This window comes from Suncus etruscus, chromosome 20 (assembly GCF_024139225.1).
Source record: "Suncus etruscus isolate mSunEtr1 chromosome 20, mSunEtr1.pri.cur, whole genome shotgun sequence".
Classification (NCBI taxonomy): Eukaryota; Metazoa; Chordata; class Mammalia; order Eulipotyphla; family Soricidae; genus Suncus; species Suncus etruscus.
This window is the reverse complement of record NC_064867.1, coordinates 29,526,682-29,534,057: the sequence shown is the minus strand read 5'-3', so window position 1 is coordinate 29,534,057 and position 7,376 is coordinate 29,526,682. Positions and strand designations below refer to the sequence as shown.

Here is a 7,376-nt window from a genome sequence, read left to right as displayed (position 1 = left end):
TCCTGGAAGGACCATATGGGTAGTACTCCTGGGAGACCATATGGGATGCCAGGAATTGAACTAGGTCCCTCCCAGGTTGGCTGCATGCAAGGCAAATGCCCTAACCACTGTACTATCTCTCTGGCCCCATGAGTGGACTCTTGAAAAGACAATTAAGACTTTTCTCAGCATTGGAAGAGTTGGAGGACTGTGGGCATGCTAGGCCTTATCACATATACATGTATATTGAAGTATTTATGGGTTATGGAATGATATGATGCCTGAGATATGTTCCCAAATCATGCAGACTAGAGGGTGTGTGGGGTTCAGAATGGCTTGGAACTAATCATAATCACTGTTGAATTTGGGGTTCAGAGAGACTGTTCATTTCCTATTGTGGTTGTAGCCAATGGTCACAAACCCAGGTGCTTAAAACAACACAGATTTCTCATCTTGGTTTTGCAGGTTGGATGCTTGACATAGGTCTCTCTGAGTTTAAGTCAGGTGCATGCATGGTAATATTTCCTCTTGCAGGCTATAGGGTATGATCATAACCCACTTGTCCCAGCTTCTAGAAGCTGCCTGCATTCCCAGGTTTATGGCTTCATCCTCCACTTATCAAGTCAGCATTGAGGAATTTGTTTGACCTTCCGTCCACCTTGTTTGTCTCTGACCATATCCAGAATGGGTGGATGTGTCTAGATTGGGTCCACATAGGTAACTAGACTCAATTTTCCATTTTATTTATTTGCCTTATTTATTTTGGGGGGTCACACAGCGGTGGTGCTCAGGGGTTACTTCTGGCTATGTGCTCAGAAATCGCTCCTGCAGGCTGGAATGACAGCACAGCGGTAGGGCATTTACCTTGCACGCGGCTGACCCAGGACTGGCCTCGGTTCAATCCCTGTTGTCCCATAGCCAGGAGCGATTTCTGAGTGCATAGCCAGAAGTAACCCCTGAGCGTCATCAGGTGTGGCCCCAAAACAAACAAACAAACAAAAAAGAAATTACTCTGGCAGGCTCGGGGGACTATGTGGGATGCTGGGATTTGAACCACTGTCCCTTCTGAGTTGGCTGTGTGCAAGGCAAACACCCTACCTCTGTGCTATCTCTCCAGTCCCGTATCTTCCATTTTAATAGTTTTGTTTATTTGTTTTGTTTTGTTTTGTTTTGGGGTTACATTGGTGGTCCTAAGGCTTACTCCTGAGTCTGCTCAGGGATAATTTCTGGTGTGGCTTGGGATATCATATGGGGTTTGGGGATCGAACCTGGGACATACATGTACAAGTATGGCAAGTACCTTGCCTGCTGTACTATCACTCTGGCCCCTTTCTCAGAGTGCTTGAACCACACCTTCCAAATCCCTCTCGTACACTAACTTTACCCCAGGCCTGAGATTAGGATGTAGATTTCTTTGTCGGAGAGGCATCATTATTCTTATCTTTATGTGTTTTATTTGGTTTTGGTTTTGGGGCTACACCAGGCAGTGCTCAGGGGTTTCTCCTGGCTCTGTACTCAGGGATCACTCCTGGTGGGGTTTGGAGGACCACACGAGAAGCCAGGGATCCAACCTGGGTTGACTCCATGCAAAGCAAGCACCCTCCCTGTTGTACTATCTCTCCAGCCCCATCTTATCTCTACTTTTGAGTGTGTCTGAAGCTTTTCACTGTGATCAGTGAAAGAGTTAGATGCTGCCAACAGATGTCTGCTATTTTAGGAAAGGGATCAAGGTTCCATCTAAGATAAGAGGTGCAACAGTGCGCCCTAAACAACCTCAGAGACTATGAGTAGCCCCTAGGGGTAGAATGGGGAACTATTTTATTTTGGAGTCAGCAATTCTTCTGGGCTTAGCAGCTCACAGGTGTAGGTAAATAGACTATACCCCACAAGTGTCTGTAGCTGTGGCTTCCTCTGGGGCAGATAGGACCAGACTCCACTCTCTGAGCAGCTGCAACCTCAGGCAGATCTGGTCTGGACACATCATGAAATGTAGGATTGGGGCCGGAGAGATAGCATGGAGGTAAGGCGTTTGCCTTTCATGCAGAAGGTCTGTGGTTTGAATCCCAGAATCCCATATGGTCCCCTGAGCCTGCCAGGAGCGATTTCTGAGCATAGAGCCAGGAGTAACCCCTGAGCACTGCCAGGTGTGACCCAAAAACCAAAAACCACCCCTCCAAAAAAAAAAAAGAAATGTAGAATTGTGATCTCTTTATTATCAGCTTGATTACTTTTAAAAATCTTTATTGAGGTGTACTCTGATTTACATGCATGCATACATCATTCCGATACCACACCCACAAACAGTGCCCTTCCCTCCACCTTCCTTCCACGTAGATCCCAAAGGCTCTTCAGAACATCCCCAAACTCTGTTCTGTGAACCAACACTGCAGTTCTGATGCCATTGGCCCATTTTTTTTTTTTTTGTATTTTGACCACTCCTGGTGGTGCTCAGGGCTTGCTCCTGGCCCTGTACGCAGGGTTCACTTTTGGTGGAACTCAGGGATCCCTATGGGGTGCTAGGGATTGAACTTGGGTCAGCCACATGCAAGTCAAGAGCCTTACCTGCTGAACTATCACTCCAGCCCTTTGTAGCTCCCTTGCTGTGCATTCTTAAGTCCTACAGATGAGAGATCATTCTGTTTTTTTTTTAATTACTTTATTTAAAAACCGAGGTTACAAAGTTGTTCATAATACAACTTTTCTTACGGATAAAAAATGGTTCACGTTTGAGTTTCAGGCATTCAATGTACAACATCCTTCACCAGTGCACACTAAAAGAATATGGAGGGACCCTCCCACAGTCGTGGTGGGCTTCGAGTTTGGGCACCTGACGTGGATGCAACATGTCATCTTCTACAGCCTGTCGCCCTTTGAACAGTGTACCTTTCAGCACTACTTCAGCAAGAATGTGCTGCGCCTCATGCAAGTGTCTGTCCTTCTTGTGGTGCTGCCATTTATAGGTTTTTACCTTGTCCACACATGAGGGACCCAGGAATTTGAAAAAAAATTCAAGAGGAAGAATCCAGCCCACTATGAAAATGACTCCTGAGCAGCTCGTAAGGAATGAGGCCCCTCAGCTCTAAAGGCCCTTCTCTGGGAGAGCCTTTGGTAGTGTCTTGAAGATTCAATAAATTTGTAAATGGGCTTAAAAAAAATGAAGGTGGAATGCTTCACGAATTTGGGTGTCGTCCTTGTACAGGGGCCATGATAACATGTATCTCTGTGCCATTCCAATTTTAGTATAGGTGCTGCAGAAGTGAGCACAGATCGTTCTGTCTCTGTCCCTTTTCTTAGGATTCACTTCACCCAGCATAATGTCCCCTAGTCATGGCAAATTGTATGATTTTGTCCTTTTTTGGGGCGGGGTCACACCCTGCAACGCTCAGGGTTTACTCCTGGCTCTACGCTCAGAAATTGCTCCTGGCAGGCTCGGGGGACCATATGGGATGCCGGGATTCGAACCACCGTCTTTCTGCATGCAAGGCAAACACCCTACCTCCATGCTATTTTTCCAGCCCTGATTTTGTCCTTTTTAAAAAGCCTTTCATAGGGCTTTTTAGCTACAAATGGATTTATAACATATCTACTATTCTTCTACTTGGATTTAAAGAAATGATGACTTATGCTCCAGTCAGCATGTCTGTATGTATGTAGCTAACTCATCTATGGAAGAGGCTGGTAAACAAGTCACATAATAGTTGTATCAAACTCTGTTTAACCACCTAGTATTTGTTATAATTGAATTCCAATACTTTTGCTTTTAAAAATAGTGTTTTGACCATTGATTTTCTCGTGTGCATGTATCTGCATGATATAAGGCCGTGTAGTTTGGGGTATATACCACTTTAACTTTAGATCATGTCTAGATAACTTCTCTTCCAAAGTGATTGTATCTGATGTTCCCATGAACAATGGAGGCGAGTGCTAATATTCCTGTAAGCTACATCAATAGATGTTTTCTTTCCTGTTATTCATACGTGGGTTTTTTCACTCATATGATCAATTGACTAAATGAAAAATGATTTCTTGTTTTTAATTTTCGTGGACTTGATTATAAGTGAGAGCTTTAAAAAATGTTTATTGACTACTATATTTCTTCTTGCCTATTTTTTCTATTGGGTTGCTTGTCTTTTCCTTATTGATTTTAGGAACACTTTGCATATTATAGATATTCACCATTACTTCATTATAAGCATTGTAATTTCTCTCTTTCAGTCTATTCTTACCTCTTAAGTTTGTTTATAGTTCTTTCCTCAATACAAAAGTTGGGATTTTTAAAGTGCAGTCCACTGAGTCAATCTATAAAAACAAAAACAACCTTTCTCCCAGAAATGCTTACAAAATCCATCCTATGTCAAAGTTAAAATAAACATACATTTTCTTCAAGTATGGAGTGAATTTCCATGGTCCAACTATAAGACATAATCTAGGTTGAAGGACTTAAGTATTCTTTTTGGGGGGCGGTTTGGGTCACACCGGCAACGCTCAGGGGTTACTTCTGGCTCTATGCTCAGAAATCACTCCTAGCAGGCTTGGGGACCATGTGGGATGCCAGGATTCAAACCACCATTCTTCTGCTTGCAAGGCAAATGCCCTACCTCCATGTTATCTCTCCAGCCCCGGATTTGAGTATTCTTGATGCTACTAACCAGTTTAAACTGTGTGCCTACAATATATTTTTTGAAGGGGGCATTTAAGTATTACCTAGTGATGCTCAGGAGTAATCTTTGGTGGTACTCAAGGAGCCATATATGGTACTGGGGATTTGAAACTGCATCTGACACATGCCAGGCAAGTGCCTTACTCACAGTACTATCTCTCCTGCTGTGTTTGTAAAGTAAAATGGTTTGGTGCTGTGTGTGTAAAGTAAAATAGACTTACAGAGAGAAAAAGAGAGGAGAAATTTCAGATTGAGATAGTAATGAATCTTTAAGACAGAGAAATATGCCTACAATATGCTTTTATGTAAAAATGTAAAAATGGGTCTTTATATGTCTGTAATGGAATTGTCTAGCCAGAAGAAAAAGCTATACGTCTATGAAAAACAACAAAAATCAGGCAATGGGACATGAGACATTACCTCCAAGCCTATGCACACTCTAATGTCTAGAATATGCACCAGCATGAAATAGCAACTAGACATATAGAAGGTCAAGTGCCCACTCTGAGAGGGAAGAACTGGAGTCACTCACAAGAAGCCAGTCATGATAGACTATAGCAAGAGTTCCCTTGGGGCAACATGTTCCAGAGCTATAAAGAAGATTTGTGGCTGGTGACTGCTAGGGGCTAAGTGGTCAGCACTGAAAGAACAGCTATGGATGTGGGGTTTCCTTTGAAGTTGATTTAAAACTAAATTTTGGGAGAGAGAAAGAAAGAGGGAGGAGAGAGGGAGAAAGAAAGAAAGAAAGAAAGAAAGAAAGAAAGAAAGAAAGAAAGAAAGAAAGAGAGAGAGAGAGAGAGAAAGAAAGAAAGAAAGAAAGAAAAAAGAAAGAAAGAAAAAAAGAAAGAAAGAAAGAAGAAAGAAAGAAAGAAAGAAAGAAAGAAAGAAAGAAAGAGAGAGAGAGAGAGAAAGAAAGAGGAAGGAAGGAAGGGAGAGAGAAAGAAAGAGAGAGAAAGAAAGAGAAAGAAAGAAAGAGAAAGAAAGAGAGAGAGAGAGAGAGAAAGAAAGAAAGAAAGAAGGAAGGAAGAAAAAGAGATACAGAGAAAGAAATGAAAGAAAGAGAGGAAGAGGGAAAGAGACAGAGAGAAAGAGAGAGAACAGTGAGTAAGGCATTTATATTTCACAATGCCTACCAGTTTCCATTCCCAGCACCATACAGGATTCCCTGAACATCATCGGAGTAATCTTTGAGTACAGAGCCAGGAATAAATCCTTAGCAGAGCTGGGTGTGGCCCCTAAATCAAATAAAAGCAAAACCAAAGATAACTTCAAAATTTTGATGGTGATCGTTGAACAGTTCTGTAAAATCTAAAATCTAAACTTCAAATCTAATCTAAACTTCAAAACTTTGCTTGTCATCATCACACAAATCTGTAAGATCTAAAATGCATGGTAGGCTCCTTGTGAGTCTGCTTTTCTGTGTTTTGGAGTATATCAATATTTCCTTTCTTTTTTTTCATATAATTATCTTTATTTAAACACTGTGATTACAAACATGATTATAGTTGTATGATTACAGTCATGTAAAGAACACCCTCCTTCATCAGTGCAACATTCCCACCACCAATTTCCCAGATCTTCCTCCTCCCCACCCCCCTACACCTGTACTAGAGACAGGCTCTCTACTTCTCTCATTCATTCACATTGTTATGATAGTTTTCAGTGTAGTCATCTCTCCAACTGCACTCATCACTCTATGTGATGAGCTTCATGTCATGAGCTGCACCTACCAGCCCTCATCTCTCTTGTCTCTGAGATACTGTTAAAAATGTCTTTTATTTTTCTTAAAGCCCATAGATGAGTGAAACCATTCTGCGTCTTTCTCTCTCCCTCTGACTTACTTCACTCAGCATAATAGATTCCATATACATCCGTGTATAGAAAAATTTCATGACTTCATCTCTCCTGACGGCTGCATAGTATTCCATTGTATATATGTACCACAGTTTCTTTAGCCACTCATCTGTTGAAGGGCATCTTGGTTGTTTCCAGAGTCTGGCTATTATAAATTTCCTTTCTTTTTAAGGTCAAAAAGAAGTTATTCCTTGGTGTGGGTGAACCACACTTGTTGATCATTAAGTTTTTTTCCACTTTGGGCATATTCTGAACAAAGATGCTTCAAACACGAGGCACCAGCGTGTCTATGAACCCAATTGTTCTTGATCCTTGGGGACAAACTCTAGGGACAGTATTGCTAGGCCATATGTCGTAATATGTTAACCTCACAGAGGCTGTTAGAATTCCCATTTCTGTGATATGTTGGAAGAGCTTGAAGAGTATTAGCACTGAGTGTGAAGTTTTGGGAAAAGTCACTAGTGAACTCATCTGGAACTGGGTTTTTTTGTTTTTAATGGAACGCTTCATGAATTTGCGTGTCATCCTTGTGCAGGGGCCATGCTAATCTTCTCTGTATCGTTCCAATTTTAGTATATGTGCTGCCGAAGCGAGCATGACCTGGGCTTTTGTTCCTGGGAATTTTTTAATTTTATTTTTGGGCCATATTCGGTGACGCCCAGGGGTTACTCCTGGCTATGCGCTCAGAAATTGCCCCTGGCTTGGGGGACCATATGGGACGCTGGAGGATTGAACCGAGGTCCGTCCTAGGTCAGCCGAGTGCAAGGCAAACGCCCTACTGCTTCGCCACTGCTCCTGAAAGTTTTTAAATTGATGTTTCAATTTTCTTCCTTGTGATTAGTCTGTTCAGGTTTTCAATTTACTTCTTATTCATTCTTGGAAG

The 7,376-nt window shown here is 42.0% G+C and overlaps 2 non-coding genes across 2 annotated transcripts; both read right to left on the bottom strand.

Annotated features, from left to right (window-relative positions):
* Positions 1-3,133: 3,133 nt before the first annotated feature.
* On the bottom strand, positions 3,134-3,243 carry LOC125998396 (U6 spliceosomal RNA). Its single transcript, XR_007491973.1, has one exon. It is a non-coding gene; the product is annotated as a U6 spliceosomal RNA (small nuclear RNA).
* Positions 3,244-6,983: 3,740 nt separating this feature from the next.
* LOC125998341 (U6 spliceosomal RNA) lies at positions 6,984-7,090 on the bottom strand. The gene has a single exon (XR_007491931.1). It is a non-coding gene; the product is annotated as a U6 spliceosomal RNA (small nuclear RNA).
* Between the last annotated feature and the right edge of the window lie 286 nt (positions 7,091-7,376).